This window comes from Tamandua tetradactyla, chromosome 10 (genome assembly GCF_023851605.1).
Source record: "Tamandua tetradactyla isolate mTamTet1 chromosome 10, mTamTet1.pri, whole genome shotgun sequence".
In the NCBI taxonomy this organism is placed as follows: domain Eukaryota; kingdom Metazoa; phylum Chordata; class Mammalia; order Pilosa; family Myrmecophagidae; genus Tamandua; species Tamandua tetradactyla.
The window spans coordinates 105,736,405-105,754,566 of record NC_135336.1 but is presented as its reverse complement, the minus strand read 5'-3'; positions in this window follow the sequence as shown (position 1 = coordinate 105,754,566).

Sequence of the window (18,162 nt, the reverse complement as noted above, 5' to 3'; positions counted from 1 at the left end):
GTTTTCATTTTTCAGATCTATGTATTCTTTTCCCACTTTCTCTTTTTATCTTTTAAGTTACCTTTACTGGTGCTTTTCAATTCAGTGCCCACCTCCAGACCTCCCTCTTTTTTTTTTTTCTGATAGAATTCCCTTTGGTATTTTTTTTTTAGGGTTGTATTTTAGTATTGTTCTTTTTGACAAATTTTCTCAGCCTTTATCTGTCTGTGAAGTTTTAATCTTTCTGTCACTTTAAAAAAATATGTATTTTTATTGAGAAATCTTCACACACATATAGTCCAACCGTATTATACAATCAGTGGCTCACAGTGTCATCACATAGTTGTATGTTCATCACCATGATCATTTTTAGGACATTTGTATCACTCCAGAAAAGAAAAAAACTCATACATCCCTACCCCTTACCCCTCCCTCTCGTTGACCACCAGTATTTCAATCTCAACAATTTTTTTTCCTTTTATTCCCCCCATTATTTATTTAATTTTTATCCTTTTTTTTTTTTTTTTTACTCATCTGTCCATACCCTGGATAAAAGGAGCATCAGACAGAAGGTTTTCACAATCACGTGGTCACATTGTAAAAGCTACATAATTATACAGTTGTCTTCAGGAATCAAGGCTGCTGAAACACAGTTCAGTTTTAGCTACTTCTCTCTAGCCACCCTAATACACCGTAAACTAAAAAGGGATATCTATATAATACATAAGAATAACCTCCAGGATAACCTCTCTGAAATCTCTCAGCCACTGAAACTTTGTCTCATTTCTCTCTTCTCCCTTTTGGTCAAAAAGGCTTTCTCAGTCCCATCAATCCCATGAAGCTTGGTCCCAGCTCATTCCTGGGATTCAGGTCCCACATTGCCAGGGAGAGTCACACCTCTGGGAGTCATGACCCACGTAGAGGGGAGGGCAGTATGTTCACCTGCCAACTTGACAGAGAGAGAGGCCACATCTGAACAACAAAAGAGTTTCTCTGGGGGAGACTCAGATATAATTATCAGTAGTCTTAGCTTCTCCTTTGCAGGAATAGACTTCATAGGGGCAAACCTCAAGATTGAGGGCTCAGCCTATTGAATTGATTGTCCCTCCTTCTTGTGACAATATTAGGAATTCCCCAGATGGGGAGGTTGAATATTTGCTCCTTTCTCCCCAGTCCCCCAAGGGGACTTTGCAAATACCTTTGTATTCTCTGCCCAGATTACTCTGAGATATGTCATCTCCCTCACTTTTGAAGGACATCTTGACTGGTTAAAGATGTCTTGGCTAGAAGTCTTTCTCTTTCCAGATCTTAAATATTTATACCACTGCTTTCTTGCCTCCATGGTACCTTTTCAGTAGTCCAAACACATTCTTATTTGTTTTCCCTTATATGGTGGCGAGTGTCTCTTGCAACTTTCGGTCCTTTCTGCTTCTCTTCTACATTTGACAGACCGATTAGATGTGTCTTCAAGTAGGCCTGTTTGGAGTTTGTTGTGCTTCTTTGATTTGCATATTTAGGTCTTTATAAGGTTTAGGAAGTTTTTCCTCATTTTCTCCTCAACTAATCCTCCTTGCCCGTTTCTCTTCTCCTGGGACCCTGATGATTCTTATATTTGTGTGCTTATTTTTTTCCATCATTTTCCTATGATCCAATTCAAATTTTCCATTTTTTCTTTTATGCATTTGAATTCAAATGTCCTGTCCTCTACTTCACTAGTTATTCTTTCTTCTGCCTCTTCAAATCTGCTGTTGTATGTCTCTGGTATATTTACATATATATATTTAAAATATTTTTATTGACAAAGCTTCACACACATACAGTCCCTACATGGTGTACAATCAGTGGGCTCACAATATCATCACATAGTTGTGTACTTATCACCATGATCATTTCTTTAGAACATCTGCTACATAATTATACAGTTGTCTTCAAGAATCAAAGCTACAGGAACACAGTTCAGTTTTAGCTACTTCTCTCTAGCCAGAAAAAGAGATAAAAAGAAAAAAGAAAAAACTCCTACATACCATACCCCTTACTCTTCCCTCTCATTGACCCGCTAGTATTTCCATCCACTCAATATATTTTTTTGGCTAATCTCACTCAGCATAATGTCCTCCTGGTCCATCCACGTTGTTAACACGTTGTTAAATACTTCATAACTTATTCTGTCTCACGGCTGCATAATATTCCACTGTATATACCACAGTTTGTTTAGCCACTCATCTGTTGATGGACATTTTGGCTGTTTCCATCTCTTTGCAATTGTAAATAATGCTGCTATAAACATTGGTGTGCAAATGTCTGTGTCTTTGCCCTAATGTCCTTTGAGTAGATACCTAGCAATGGGATTGCCGGGTCATATGACAATTCTATATTCAGCTTTTTGAGGAACTGCCAAACTGTCTTCCACAGCAGTTGCACAATTTGACATTCCCACCAACAGTGAGTAAGTGTGCCTCTTTCTCCACATCCTCTCCAGCACTTTTCATTTTCTGTTCTATTGATAATAGCCATTCTGGTGGGTGTGAGATGATATCTCATTGTGGTTTTGATTTGCATTTCTCTAATGACTAGGGAGGTTGAGCATCTCTTCATGTGCCTTTTGGCCATTTGTATTTCCTCTTCTGAGAAGTATCTGTTCAAGTCTTTTTCCCATTTTGTAATTGGATTGGCTGTCTTTTTGTTGTTGAGTTGGACAATCTCTTTATAAATTCTGGATACTATACCTTTATCTGATATGTCGTTTCCAAATATTGTCTCCCATTGTGTAGGTTGTCTTTTTACTTTCTTGATGAAGTTCTTTGATGCGTAAAAGTGTTTAATTTTGAGGAGCTCCCATTTATTTATTTATTTCTTCAGTGCTCTTGCTTTGGGTGTAAGGTCTATAAAACCGCCTCCAATTATAAGATTTATAAGATATTTCCCTACATTTTCTTCTGTTTTATGGTCTTAGACCTAATATTTAGGTCTTTGATCCATTTTGAGTTAACTTTTGTATAGGGTGTGAGATACGGGCCCTCTTTCATTCTTTTGCATATGGATATCCAGTTCTCCAGGCACCATTTATTGAAGAGACTGTTCTGTCCCAGGTGAGTTGGCTTGACTGCCTTATCAAAGATCAATTGTCCATGGATGAGAGGGTCTATATCTGAACACTCTATTTGATTCCATTGGTCAATATATCCATCTTTATGCCAGTACCATGCTGTTTTGACCACGTAGCTTCATAATATGCCTTAAAGTCAGGCAGCGCGAGACCTCTGACTTCATTTTTTTTCCTCAGGATACTTTTAGCTATTCGGGGCACCCTGCCCTTCCAGATAAATTTGTTTATTGGCTTTTCTATTTCTGAAAAGTAAGTTGTTGGGATTTTGATTGGTATTGCATTGAATCTGTAAATCAGTTTAGCTAGAATTGACATCTTAACTATATTTAGTCTTCTAATCCATGAACACGGTATGCCCTTCCATCTATTTAGGTCTTCTGTGATTTCTTTTAACAATTTCTTGTAGTTTTCTTTGTATAGGTCTTTTGTCTCTTTAGTTAAATTTATTCCTAAATATTTTATTCTTTTGGTTGCAATTGTAAATGGAATTTGTTTCTTGATTTCCCCCTCAGATTGTTCATTACTAGGGTATAGAAACACTACAGATTTTTGAATGTTGATCTTGTAACCTGCCACTTTGCTGTATTCGTTTATTAGCTCTAGTAGTTTTACTGTGGATTTTTCAGGGTTTTTGACATATAGTATCATATCATCTGCAAACAGTGAGAGTTTTACTTCTTCCTTTCCGATTTTGATGCCTTATATTTCTTTTTCTTGTCTGATTTCTCTGGCTAGAACTTCCAACACAATGTTGAATAACAGTGGCGATAGTGGACATCCTTGTCTTGTTCCTGATCTTAGGGGGAAAGTTTTCAGTTTTTCCCCATTGAGGATGATATTAGCTATGAGTTTTTCATGTATTCCCTTTATCATGTTGAGGAAGTTCTCTTCTTTTCCTATCTTTTGAAGTGTCTTCAACAGGAAAGTATGTTGAATTTTGGCAAATGCCTTTTCTGCTTCAATCAAGATGGTCATGTGGTTTTTCTGATTTGATTTGTTGATATGGTGTATTACATTAATTGATTTTCTTATGTTGAACCATCCTTGCAGTCCTCAGATGAATCCCACTTCGTGGTGTATAATTCTTTTATTGTGCTGCTGGATTCGATTTGCAAGAATTTTTTGAGGATTTTTGCATTTATATTCATTAGAGAGATTGGTCTGTGATTTTCTTTTCTTGTAGTATCTTTGTCTGGCTTTGGAATGAGGGTGATGTTGGCTTCATAGAATGAGTTAGGTAGCCTTTCCTTCTCTTCAATTTTTTTGAAGAGTTTCAGTCAACCCTGCCCCACTCTGTGCCAGGGCAAAAACCAGCAACCTCAGCTTTTACTCTAGGTTCAGCTGAACTAGGGGCCTATTTTTAGTAGTCAGAATTTGTTAATTAATTCCACAATTGGATTTTGGTTGAGCTCAGCCCCTTGCTGTTAGTAAAGTCTCTTTCCTTTCCCCTCTGGGAACCAGCCTGTGGGGGAGGGGTCCCAGCTTCTGCGGCTTGGGGGACTCAAGATTCTGAGTGGGATTGCAGTTGGTGCAGCTTGTCTAGACTGGTGTATGCTTTGTGCTCAGGCATGATGTGGCCCCAGCAGTTGTTCTGTACTGTTCTTTGCTATTTACTAGCCGCCCTGGAGGACAAACTAAATTCCACACCTCACTAAGCCACCATCTTGGACCCCTCTCTCTATTCCGCTGGTGTTTTTATTTGGTCATTTGGTTGGACCATATCTGTCAGCATCTCCATATGCTTTCTGATTTTTCTGGGCTTCGAGGTATTTGAATATCTTGATAGAGTTATTTTGAAAGATGATTTCCCTCAGTTGTCTGAGGTTTTATATTTGCTTGGATTTACATTGTTCTCCTCGTGCACTTGGTTTGTCAATAATTGCCTGCCAGGCAAAGGCCCGGACCTCGTGCAGGGAATTTAACTGTACTTAAGTATCTGGAGCTAGACAGAGAGGTAGTTTCCCAGACTGCACTTACCATTTCTTTCCAGCAGGTGGTGCTCTTGTACCTCCTCGTCCCCTCAGGTCTGCCTCTCTGTTTGCGGCAGCCTGCAGAGCTGGATGGAGACCTGGTGCAATTCCAGCCAGGTCCACAGGTCTTGGTGTGTGCTGAAAGCCGCTGAAACGCCAGCACTGTGGGGTGGGCAGTGTGATTCTCAGCAGAGATTCTGCTCCTGGGCCCGATGCATCTGGTGGCCCACAGACTCTCACTTGGAATGACCTTGGGCTGTGGGCCTGGGTATTTCCACCACTAACCTGGAAATACCTGCTGGCTAGTCATGGCATGGGGTGTGGGTAGGGCATGGGGTATGGCTTGGGGATGTGGGGTGGGGCACAGCTTAGAGACACAGGGTGTGGTGATGGGAAGACAGGGTGGGGTGCTGCTTAGGGGTGCATGGACGGGGTCATGGGGCAGGGCATGGGTGAGTGTGGCGTGGGGCAGGTTGGAGCGCAGAGGCCAGGTGAAGGGTGGAGGTGAGGGGTTGGAATGCGGCTGGAGGGCAAGGTGTGGAGGGGTGCATAGCACTGAGCTCAAGGGCTTGTTTTCTCATCTCCACTTCGTGGTCCATGTACTCCTCAGTGCTCCCAGCCTCCATATGCAAAGTGGAGCAGTAGGCTTTGTGTTAATTAGCTAGATGGTCTCTATGAGCAGGAAAAGCAACTTTGTCAGCTTCCAGGTTTCCCAGGGGAGCTCTGGGCGAAGTTGAGGGTATTAATATCCTAAGCTAGCTGTGGTGGGGGCAAGCCCTTTCCTGGGCGTGGCCTCTTGTCCCTAGTGGAGTCAGGACTGAGCCCACTCACCCTGTTTTCTACATCCTAATTTCTCAGCTTTTTCATGCAGTTTAGAAGACCTTCTCAGGTCACTTGCACCGGGACTGCTGTCGTGGTTGTTTTTCTGTCACTTTCCTAGTAGTTCCATGAAGCAGGAGTGAACCCTGCCTATCTTATACCACCGTCTTCCCAGAAGTCCTCTGTATAGTAATTTTTTTTTTTTTTTTTTTTTTTTACAAATGCACTCAGTAATTCTTAGTATCATCACATAGATGTATGATCATCATTTCTTAGTACATCTGCATCGCTTCAGGAAAAGAACTAGCAAAACAGCAGAAAAAGATATAGAATGTTAATATAGAGAAGAGAATTAAAATAATAATACTAATAAAATACATATATATATATATAAAGGAAAAAGAAAAAAACAAAAACAAAAGATACCAACACACAAACAAACAAAAAACCATATTTCAGGTGCAGCTTCATTCAGTGTTCCAACCTAGTTACATTACACCTAGGTATTATTGTGCTGTCCATTTTTGAGTTTCTGTATCCAGTCCTGTTGCACAGTCTGTATCCCTTCAGCTCCATTCACCCATCATCCTACCCTGTTTCTAACTCCTGCTGGTCTCTGTTACCAATGATATATTCCAAGCTGATTCTCGAATGTCGGTTCACATCAGTGGGACCTTACAGTATTTGTCCTTTAGTTTTGGGCTAGACTCACTCAGCATAATGTTCTCTAGGTCCATCCATGTTACTACATGCTTCATAAGTTTAGTCTGTCTTAAAGCTGCATAATATTCCATCGTAGGTATACGCCACAGTTTGTTTAGCCACTCGTCTGTTGATGAACATTTTGGCTGTTTCCATCTCTTTGCAATTGTAGATAATGCTGCTATAAACACTGGTGTGCAAATGTCCGTCTGTGTCTTTGCCCTTAAGTCCTTTGAGTAGATACCTAGCAGTGGTATTGCTGGGTCGTAATCCATTCTGCCATTCTACGTCTTTTGATTGGGAAATTCAGTCCATTAACTTTTAGTATTATTACTGTTTGGATAATATTTTCCTCTACCATTTTGGCTTTTGTATTATATATATCATATCTGATTTTCCTTCTTTCTACACTTTACTCCACACCTCTCTTTTCTGTCTTTTCGTATCTGACTTTAGTGCTCCCTTTAGTATTTCTTGCAGAGCTGGTCTCTTGGTCACAAATTCTCTCAGTGACTTTTTGTCTATAAATGTTTTAATTTCTCCTTCATTTTTGAAGGACAATTTTGCTGGATATAGGAGTCTTGGTTGGCAGTTTTTCTCTTTTAGTAATTTAAATATATCATCCCACTGTCTTCTAGCTTCCATGGTTTCTGCTGAGAAATCTACACATAGTCTTATTGGGTTTCCCTTGTATGTGACAGATTGTTTTTCTCTTGCTGCTTTCAAGATCCTCTCTTTCTCTTTGACCTCTGACATTCTAATTAGTAAGTGTCTTGGAGAACGCCTATTTGGGTCTATTCTCTTTGGGGTGCGCTGCACTTCTTGGATCTGCAAATTTAGGTCTTTCATAAGAGTTGGGAAATTTTCAGTGATAATTTCTTCCATTAGTTTTTCTCCTCCTTTTCCTTCTCTTCTCCTTCTGGGACACCCACAACACGTATATTTGTGCGCTTCATATTGTCATTCAGTTCCCTGATCCCCTGCTCAAGTTTTTCCATTCTTTTCCCTATAGTTTCTGTTTCTTTTTGGAATTCAGATGTTCCATCCTCCAGTTCACTAATTGTAGCTTCTGTCTCTTTAGATCTACCATTGTAGGTATCCATTGTTTTTTCTATTTTTTCTTCTTTGTCCTTCACTCCCATAAGTTCTGTGATTTGTTTTTTCAGATTTTCTATTCCTTCTTTTTGTTCAGCCCATGTCTTCTTCATGTCCTCCCTCAATTTATTGATTTGGTTTTTGAAGACTTCTTCCATTTCTGTTCGTATATTCAGCATTAGTTGTCTCAGCTCCTGTATCTCATTTGAACTATTGGTTTGTTCCTTGGACTGGGCCATATCTTCAATTTTCCGAGCGTCATCCATTATTTTCTGCTGGTGTCTGGGCATTTGATCAGATTTCCCTGGGTGTGGGACCCAGCTGGTTGAAAGGTTTTTCTGTGAAATCTCTGGGCTCTGTTTTTCTTTTCCTGCCCAGTAGGTGGTGCTGGTGGCACTCGTCTGTCTGCACGGCAGTCGGCCCGGGAAACCGCGTGTGAAGGCGGGGGTCGCTGGCCGCAGCGGCTTGGGAGAGTGCCGGTCCTAATTGCCCAGCTGGCCCGAAACGCCAAGCGTGACGGGAGGGCCCCGCTATCCAACGTTCCCAGTCAGACCGGGGAGCCACGTGTGTGGAGGGGACCCCAGTCGCCAGCCGCCCCGGCCGGGAAAACGCGCGTCCCTCGGGTAGCTCACCGCAGCAGATTCTCCCTGCCTGTTCAGCTGTTCCAGAGTGGGGTACGCTGTCTTTTTGGTCTCTGTCGTGACTCCGGGAGCTGTTTCGTATTGTTTCTGTTTCTTTAGTTGCTTTTCTGGAGGAGGAACTAAGACCCGCGCGTCTTACTAAGCCGCCATCTTCTCCGGAAGTTGTATAGTAATTTTAAAGAAGTTTTTATTCTAACATATATACAACCTAAAATTTTTAACCATATTCCAATATATAATTCAGTGATGTTAACTGCTTTTATAATGGCGTGCTACCATCATCACCATTACCAGAACTTTCTGTCACCCCAAAAAGAAACTACCATTTAAACATTAATTCTCCATTCCCTTCCCCTACCAGTTTATGTCCTGGAGCATATTTTAATAATTTAAAATAGGATCATTTTTTAATAATCTTATCTGGTATGTCCAAAGGCTGTTTGTCTCATTGGTAGTTTCTGGATTTTTATCTTGTTCCTTTAGATGGACCATCATTTTCTGTTTCTTTGTCTTGTAATTTTTTTGTGACACCTGTACATTTTAATATTTTAAAGTATTAACTCTGGGATTTAGTCCTTGAGTGGCCTTAAATTCATATCCAGCTGGTGATATAAGAGACTTATGTCAGAAGCTATCCAGAACAAACAAACCAAAACAAAAAACATCTTTCATAGTCTGCAGAGTGGCTTTGCTTTGGCTGGTGCTCTCCCTTAGATTACCTCTCTATCAGGAAGATCAACCCAGGATGAATGCAACGTGCAGGGCCCTCTCCATCTTTTCTGAGCCTGCCTCTTGTACTGGGCTTGTGTTTGCTAGAGGCCTTAGGAATTCCCCTGTTTACAGGAATTCAAATGTCCCCTATATTCTCTATAAAATAGACTTTCTCCTCCTCCTGGGTGCTCTACTATTTGATTTAACGCTTTATGCTGCTCTGACTTATCCGGGTTTTAGCTGTCAGCAAACTTTCTGCCTGCAGGGCAAGTTATGGGAGAGCAAGCCAAAGAGAGTTTCTCATCTACAGCAGAAGGGTTACTCTACTTCCTCTGTAAAGGGCTAGAGACCCAGGATGGGAATATAGGCCGCTTCCACACACCCTGGAGGGGATGGAAAGGTCAGCAAGGGTGAGGGTATTATGGTGCTACCTGCAGTTGCTTGATTCAACACTCTCCCAGTTACTGTAGTCCTTATTTTCCAGACCCCTGGGGAAGGTAGCTAAGCCAGTTTGGGTTAGTTTGTCCAAGATGTTGTGAGGATGGCTCCCTGCAGCATCATACATTGCCATCTTGGCCAACTATAAGTCCAGTTGCTTGATTCTTGCTACCACACAGCCCTCTTATACTTGGGCGATGTTTGTCCTTGCTAATTTAAGCAACTTTTTCTAGCAGTTCTCACTACTGACTTTAATAAAATCACTTGGGGAGATTTTAAAATGATAGTGCATGATTGCACCCCATAAAATTAAATCAGATTCTTTAGGGGTTGGACCTAGATGTCAGTATATTTTAAAGCTTCCCAGGTAATTCCAGATCAGAGCTGAGAACTATTGATCTCTTGCTTCCACTGAGGAGTATTTACAACTGTAGAACTCAAACGGCTCTTCAAACAAACTCAGGATCAGCATGGCTACTTTATTATGGAGGTGAGGGGGAAAGAGATGGGGAAGCAGAGTGCCCAATTAGAAATGTAAACAAAACAGAACGCTATGAAGTGAAGATTAGGACTTAGTTCCTCCACTCCTCCCTAAAGGTGACCGTGAATGGTTTTTGTATGCCCCTCCAAAAAAATATTGACTGTATAATACAAATTACACATTCATATATATGCATTCAATTTATATTAAATTTTCTATATTAATATATGATTACAGATTTCTTTAAATTTTACACAAAATGGTGCATCTTATAATTGGCACCTTATTTCTCATCTTTTGATATTACAGAAAATGCTGCTCTGAAAATTAAGAAATACGCACGCTAACACTTACAAGTCTACCCAGTATGCCAGTTCCTTACAGTGAATATTGCTAGCTAGATTAAAGGGTATGTGCTATGTTAGTTTTAATTTTTTGCATTCAAAAATGGTTGCAGGAATTTACACTCATATGAATCATGAATGTATGAGAATTTTTTTTTCTCAAAATCTCTTCATCAAGCTTATTTTTGCTAATCTGAGATGTGAAAAATGGCTTAGTTCTTTGTCCAGCTTGAACATATTTCCATATGTTTTTAATGGCCATTTTAATTTCTTTTTTGTGTGCTACTTCACATTCTTTGTCTTTTCTATGACTTTTTTTTTTTTTTTACTGCTTTATGGAAGCTAAAACCCTGTGTTACCATAGCCACTAACACTACCCAAACAACCTCTACCTTTCAGAAAATCCACAATAGATTAAACTGTATTATGTACAGTTTCTCATAAACAGAGTGAGAGACCTACTGGGTTGATGCTTCTCACGTATTCATTTACCTTTCAGACATTGGCCATGCCTCACCAGAGGAATGCCATTTGTTTCAAAGAGGCCGAGAGGAAAATAAATGTGTAATGCTTTCTAAAATTAAATCTGTTGGTGTTCTAGTTTACTAGCTGCCAGAATGCAATATACCAGAAACAGAACAGCTTTTAAAAAGGGGAATTTAATAAGTCACAAGTTTACAGTTCTAAGGCTGAGAAAATGTCCCAATTAAAACAAGGCTATAGAAATGTCCAATCTAAGACACCCAGGGAAAGATACCTTGGTTCAAGAAAGTCAATGAAGTTCAGGGTTTCACTCTCATTTGGAAAATCATGTGGCAAACATGGCATCATCTGCTAGCTTTTTCTCCTGGCTTCCTGTTTCATGAAGCTCTCTGGGAGGCATTTTCCTTCTTTATTGCCAAAGATCGCTGGCTGGTGGACTCTCTGCTTCTTGTGGCTATGTCATTCTCTGCTCTCTCAAAATCTCATGTAGCCTGTTCTAGTTTGCTAGCTGCTAGACTGCAATATACCAGGAATGGAATGGCTTTTTTGAAAGGGGAATTTAATAAGTTGTTAGTTTACAGTTCTAAGGCCGAGAAAATGTTAAAACAAGTCTATAGAAATGTCCAATCAAAGGCATCCAGAGAAAGATACCTTGGTTCAAGAAGGCCAATGAAGTTCAGGGTTTCTCTCTCAAGTGAGAAGGCACATGGCAAACATAGTCAGGGCTTCTGTCTCAGGTGGAAGGCCATATGGTGAACATGGCATCATCTGCTAGCTTTCTCTCCTGGCTTCCTGTTTCATGAAGCTCCCTGGGAGGCATTTTCCTTCTTCATCTCCAAAAGTCACTGGCTGGTAGACTCTCTGCTTCTTGTGGCTATGTCATTCTCTGCTCTCTCAGAGTCTCTGGCTTTCTCCAAAATGTTTCCTCTTTTACAGGATTCCAGTAAACTAATCAAGACCCACCCAAATGGGTGGAGACACATCTCTACCTAATCCAGTTTAACAACCACTCTAGATTGAGTCACATCTCCAGAGATGATCTAATTACAGATTCAAATATGCAGTGCTGAATAGGGATTAGAAGAAATGGCTGAATTTGTAAAATGGGATTAGGATTAAAACATGGCTTTTCTAGGGTATATGCATCCTTTCAAACCAGCATATATCCTATGAATGTTCCTCTTTTATATGTTGGCAGTAAATATGTTCTGAGTTTTACAGGTCTAGAGCCAAAGGAGAATTTTTCCTTAAAACAGACCATGCCTGTAACTAACTTTGAGATTTTGTACTGGCTTAAACCTTGTATTTTATTTGTATTGTTACTGAAATGGTTTAAGGCTTTCTCTGAAATGGCTGACTGGTTCCACAACTGTTTAAATCCTCACGTGGGGCACTTTTCCCTGGGGTGTCCCTTTCTGGAGGCCCAGAATTTTCCAGAATTTCAGTTTCTGGTTTCTTTGTATCCAAGAGTTCAGTTCTCAGTTTATCTCTTTCCTCTCACATTTCACTATAAGCTGCAAGGAGAAACCAGGCTACACTTTCCACATTTAATTTGGAAATCTCTTCTGCTAAATATCCAAGTTCATGGCTTTTAAAATCTGCCTTCCAGCCAAAGCCACTAGTCAACTTTGCCAGATTATCTGCCATTTTAAAACAAGGATCGCCTTGCTTCCAGTCTGTAATGATGCACATCTCATTTCTGTCTAGAGCCTGGTCAGAGGTATCTTTAGAGTCCACATTTCTACCAAGATTCTCTTCAAAACATTCTAGGCCTTCTCTTTCAAACTTCTCACAATTCCTCCAGATTCTTCCCCTTATCCATTTAAAAAGCTGTTCCAACATGTTTGGTATTTGCAAACCGCAGCAGCACCCCACTTTTGGTACCAAAATCTGTTCTCGTTTGCTGGCTGTTGGAATGCAATATACGAGGAACAGAATGGCTTTTAAAAAGGGGAATTTAATAAGTTTCTAGTTTATGGTTCTAAGACTGAGAAAATGTCCCAATTAAAACAGTTCTATAGAAATGCCCAGTTTAAGGCACCCAGGGAAAGATATCTTGGTTCAAGAAGGCCAATGATGTTCAATGTTTCTCTCTGTCAGCTGGAAGGGCACATGATGAACTTGGTGATGATGTCTGCTGGCTTTCTTGTGGCTCTACAAAAGGGACTCTCTCCAAAATGTTTCCTCTTGTAAAGGATTCCAGTAGCAACTCCACCTTCAATGGGTGGAGACATACCTTCATGGAAATCATCTAATCAAAAGTTACCACCCGCAGTTGGGTGGGTCACATCTCCATGGGAACAATCAAAATGCTCTCACCCAGCAATATTGAATGAGGATTAAAGGACATGGCTTTTCTGGGGTTCAGCACAGACTCAAACTGGCACACTTGGTCACAAAATTTCATAAACTGGCCTGGAGGGAAGAATTCAAGACCAAAGAGACAACAGTCTTCATTGTTTCTGAACCAACGGTAAAAATCTAAGCACTGACTAAATAAAAGGTGTGTGGTCATAGAGGACCTATGTAGAAGAAGAAAATTAATTATAAGCCAGCATTACTTTATTTCAATCTTGTTTAAGATCACAGTACAAAGCAAGAGCCACAACTTTTTTTTTTTAATGCATCCCTGCTATATTGAACTCTTTTTTCATTAGAGCTCAGTCAGTGCCAGATGGTGTCCCTCTAATACCATGGTCTCGGAATTGGGGAATAGGTTTTCTACAAGAGTGAGAGATTTGTAATCAAGGAAATCATTTATTTTTCTTTCTTCCAACAAGCTCTATACCATTTCGTTGTATAACTAGTAGTTTATCTTGGGCAATTCTCATTTCTTCTACACAAAACAGCTTAATCCAGGATTGTTTTCCAACTTCCAGGCTGTGGCAAGCTCTTGAGATTTTGTACAACGGGTTTAAGCAATATGTGAATGAAATTTCTTGGCTGATGTCCTATTAATGAGACCCAGCAGTATAAAGTTCCTAAACTGCTAAAGCTAATCATCACTTTTCTTTTGTTCCCACAACACCAGTTAGCTAATCCTGCCAGCAGCACATGAAGAGATGAGAAAAATCAGACATCTTATCACATTGAATAGAAAATATAATTTCAACTGCCATAGAGGAAATAGAAGGCAAGAGATTGAGGTTCTCATTTTGTTGGGAAGGTGCATGCTTGGAGTTTGGTCCAGTGTTATTCCTCTAATCAGAAGCATCTCACTGTTGATTAGCACAGTGATGAATGAGGTCAGGATCATAAGTCAAACCACTGGTGACCCAGTCTGCAGCTCTGGCTTCACCCGGCCCATCATGCATACATGGCACTTTCTAGTGCAAGGGAGAGCCAACAGAAGACATAAATGAATCTGCAAAAATGTAGCTCTGGTATTAGAAAAACAATTCGAAACAAATGCTTTGCCAATACCTGCTCCGGCAGGGAAAATTTTGTTAAAAAAGATGGTCCACATTCTGTTTTGAAATTAATCAAAGCTGTGTGATAAAGACATTGGCGCCCAAGAGTCAATAGTCATGGTTTTCCTTCACAAATCTGCCTCATTAGCATTTTGACCCTGAATAAACTACTTGAATTCTCTGAGCTTCCATGTCTTCATCTGAAATATGGGGTAGAATTGAATGAAACGTGTATGAAAATTAATAAGTGCATGTTTTTTATCACATAGAAGTTCTTCTTAAATACATAGCTTCTAAAGTTTTTAGGAAGACTGAATAAGCTGCTCAATAAAAAATTGCTTTATAAATGTAAGTCCTTACATATCTGTAAGCTATTAATATTATCTTCTTTTTTGTATGTGTGCACCCATGTGCAGGTGTGTGCACATCCATATGTATGAGAGAGGGAGACAGTATGTACAAGTATATGTGTTTGTCTACTTGGTTTTTCGCTCAATGTATGGTAGTGTTTAATGCGTTGTGAAAAAGCAAGCAATGCCATATCTAATATATATATATTTTTTTTAAGGTGAAATGCAGTATTTATTGATAGCTCTAACATATGGGTTGAATGTTTATAGGTCCAACCAGATTTACATTGAACAGAAAGAGATTCTAGGATTGAAAAGGAGAAGTCAACAATTAACAGTTGATTTCTTTTAAGATTCATATTTTAAAAGCTTTATACCTTTTTTTATTAATAAAAAAATTAACAACATTTAGAAATCATTCCATTCTACATATACAATCAATAATTCTTAATATCATTACATAGACGCATATTCATCATTTCTTAGTACATTTGCATTGATTTAGAAAAAGAAATAGAAAGACAACAGAAAAAGAAACAAAACGATAATAGAGAGAAAAAAAGAGCCACAACTTTTGACAGCCTTTAACAGGAACCCCATGAGAGATTAGGAAGACAGCTGACTTTGAAAATTAAAGCACCATTACTTTTTTTTGCTTTGTTTTGTTTTTTGCTGTTTTTTGATCAGTATGATATAATTGGTATGTCCTCTAAAAAACAGCAGTGTCTCATCCTTTCCCACTACACCAACATGATTCTGGTTAGGGCTGCCAATTACTAGAACTTCCCAACTCTGGCTTGGGTTCCTAGGGTCAAAAAGAGTTTTTTTTCCCCCTTGGCTTTTCAAAATTAACAAGAAGGAAAGATTCTTTTCCTTGCTAGGTATTAAGCTTCTGGCTTGTCCTCTGGACAAAGCCAGTGTACAGAGGGAAGCAAAGATGATAAATGGGGAGAGAAAGAGCAAGAGAGAACCCAGATGACATCATATCCCAGCATCTGGCCATCCTGGAAGCCAACTTGACGGGTCAGTCAGTTCCTCCCTTTTGTCTAAGGCAGTCTGAGTTGGAGTCCTGTCACTCACAACCAAGCATATTGAATTTGGGTCATGAGAAATATACCCTCTGTTAACCTACTAATTGAAAATGGTTAAAAATATTAGCAAGTATTAGCAAGACAATAACATCTATAAATTCTGTTACTCTGGAATGCATAAAACTGCCCAGTCTTGCCTTCCTGGTCTGGGCCAGGCTCAATGAAATAGTGATGGTGTGGATGCTGGGTGTGAAGCTGTACAATCAGCCAATGCTTATGATCACAACATGCAGGATATGCTCCCAGCTATGGAGGTAGTGATAGACAGTGCTAAAGACATCAACCCTGATGGAATCTGATCTCATGTGGTAGGAAGGTGTTTATTTCCTGGGGATCTCTTAGGGTGCCAACAGCAATGACTCCAAAGATCCTCATATATGCATCCTGAAGAGGCAGAGCCAGGAATGACCCATTATAATCATCTTTATTTTGGGAACGTTTCCAGAAGATGTTTCCATGTATAGAACTTGGACATGGATTGGCTTCCCTTCATCCTACTTTACTACTGTAAAGCTGATTCCTTTCATGTCTCTGTAGAGCACTCTGTTCAATATGAATGGAGCATCATCTAACAAACAAGCCATGTTCCTCAATAGAACATTCCCTCTATGAGGCAGTAGCAGGTTTTCTCCTGGGTGAAGGCCTTAAAGGTCTCAGTGTACACTGGTTCCAGAGATACCCCATTGGCCTCTGCAGCATGTTGAATTTGGTGGATCCACGTCCACCTGGCATGATTTCTTAAACTCTCTATCCGGCTCCTCTCTAAAGAATTTGTCAGAAACTCCACAATGCTTTCTACCAGTTAATCTTCATTGCCTCTGGGTTCAACTACAACCAAGTCTATATATTTCTGAAACTGTTTTGGAGACAACCTCACTTCATGACCAGGTTGTAGCTTTGGAAATTGGATGTGTAGTTTAGCTTTTGTCTTCCATATCCAATAGCCCACTATATACTGTCTGTTATTCTTTGGCACAAGATTGTGATCACTTCTCTCCTTTCATACTTGTGTAATTCCAAACCAGCTTTTATCACATTATAATTGGATCACCAATGGCAATACTCAATATATATCCATAAAATTAAGTTAAAATATGACTTGCATTATGTGGTTTCCCAGTTCAAAGTCCATTTTCCAATCATATCTGCCCCTACTACTATTTGGAATTATTTGTTCCAGTATCCTCATTCTATTCATGATCACTGAGCATTCCTTATACATTTCTTCATCTCTCTTTTATTTTTTTTTAATTAAAGAAAAAAAGAAATTAACACAACATTTAGAAATCATTCCATTCTACATATGCAATCAGTAATTCTTAACATCATCACATAGATGCATGATCATCATTTCTTAGTACATTTGCATCGATTTAGGAAAAGAACTAGCAAAACAACAGAAAAAGATATAGAATGTTAATATAGAGAAAAAAATAAAAATAATAATAGTAAAAAAAAAAGACAAACACACAGACAAAAAAAAAAAAACAAACCTATAGCTCAGATGCAGCTTCATTCAGTGTTTTAACATGATTACTTTACAATTAGGTATTATTGTGCTGTCCATTTTTGAGTTTTTGTATCTAGTCCTGTTGCACAGTCTGTATCTCTTCAGCTCCAATTATCCATTATCTTACCCTGTTTCTAACTCCTGCTGGACTCTGTTACCAATGACATATTCCAAGTTTATTCTCGAATGTTGGTTCACATCAGTGGGACCATACAGTATTTGTCCTTTAGTTTTTGGCTAGACTCACTCAGCATAATGTTCTCTAGGTCCATCCATGTTATTACATGCTTCATAAGTTTATCCTGTCTTAAACCTGCATAATACTCCATCGTATGTATATACCACAGTTTGTTTAGCCACTCGTCTGTTGGTGGACATTTTGGCTGTTTCCATCTCTTTGCAATTGTAAATAACGCTGCTATAAACATTGGTGTGCAAATGTCCGTTTGTGTCTTTGCCCTTAAGTCCTTTGAGTAGATACCCAGCAATGGTATTGCTGGGTCGTATGGCAATTCTATATTCAGGTTTTTGAGGAACCGCCAAACTGCCTTCCACAGCAGTTGCACAATTTGACATTCCCACCAACAGTGGCTAAGTGTGCCTCTTTCTCCGCATCCTCTCCAGCACTTGTCATTTTCTGTTTTGTTGATAATGGCCATTCTGGTGGGTGTGAGATGATATCTCATTGTGGTTTTGATTTGCATTTCTCTAATGGCCAGGGACATTGAGCATCTCTTCAAGTGCCTTTTGGCCATTTGTATTTCCTCTTCTGATAGGTGTCTGTTCAAGTCTTTTTCCCATTTTGTAATTGGGTTGGCTGTCTTTTTGTTGTTGTTGAGTTGAACAATCTCTTTATAAATTCTGGATACTAGACCTTTATCTGATATGTCGTTTCCAAATATTGTCTCCCATTGTGTAGGCTGTCTTTCTACTTTCTTGATGAAGTTCTTTGATGCACAAAAGTGTTTAATTTTGAGGAGCTCCCATTTATTTATTTCCTTCTTCAGTGCTCTTGCTTTAGGTTTAAGGTCC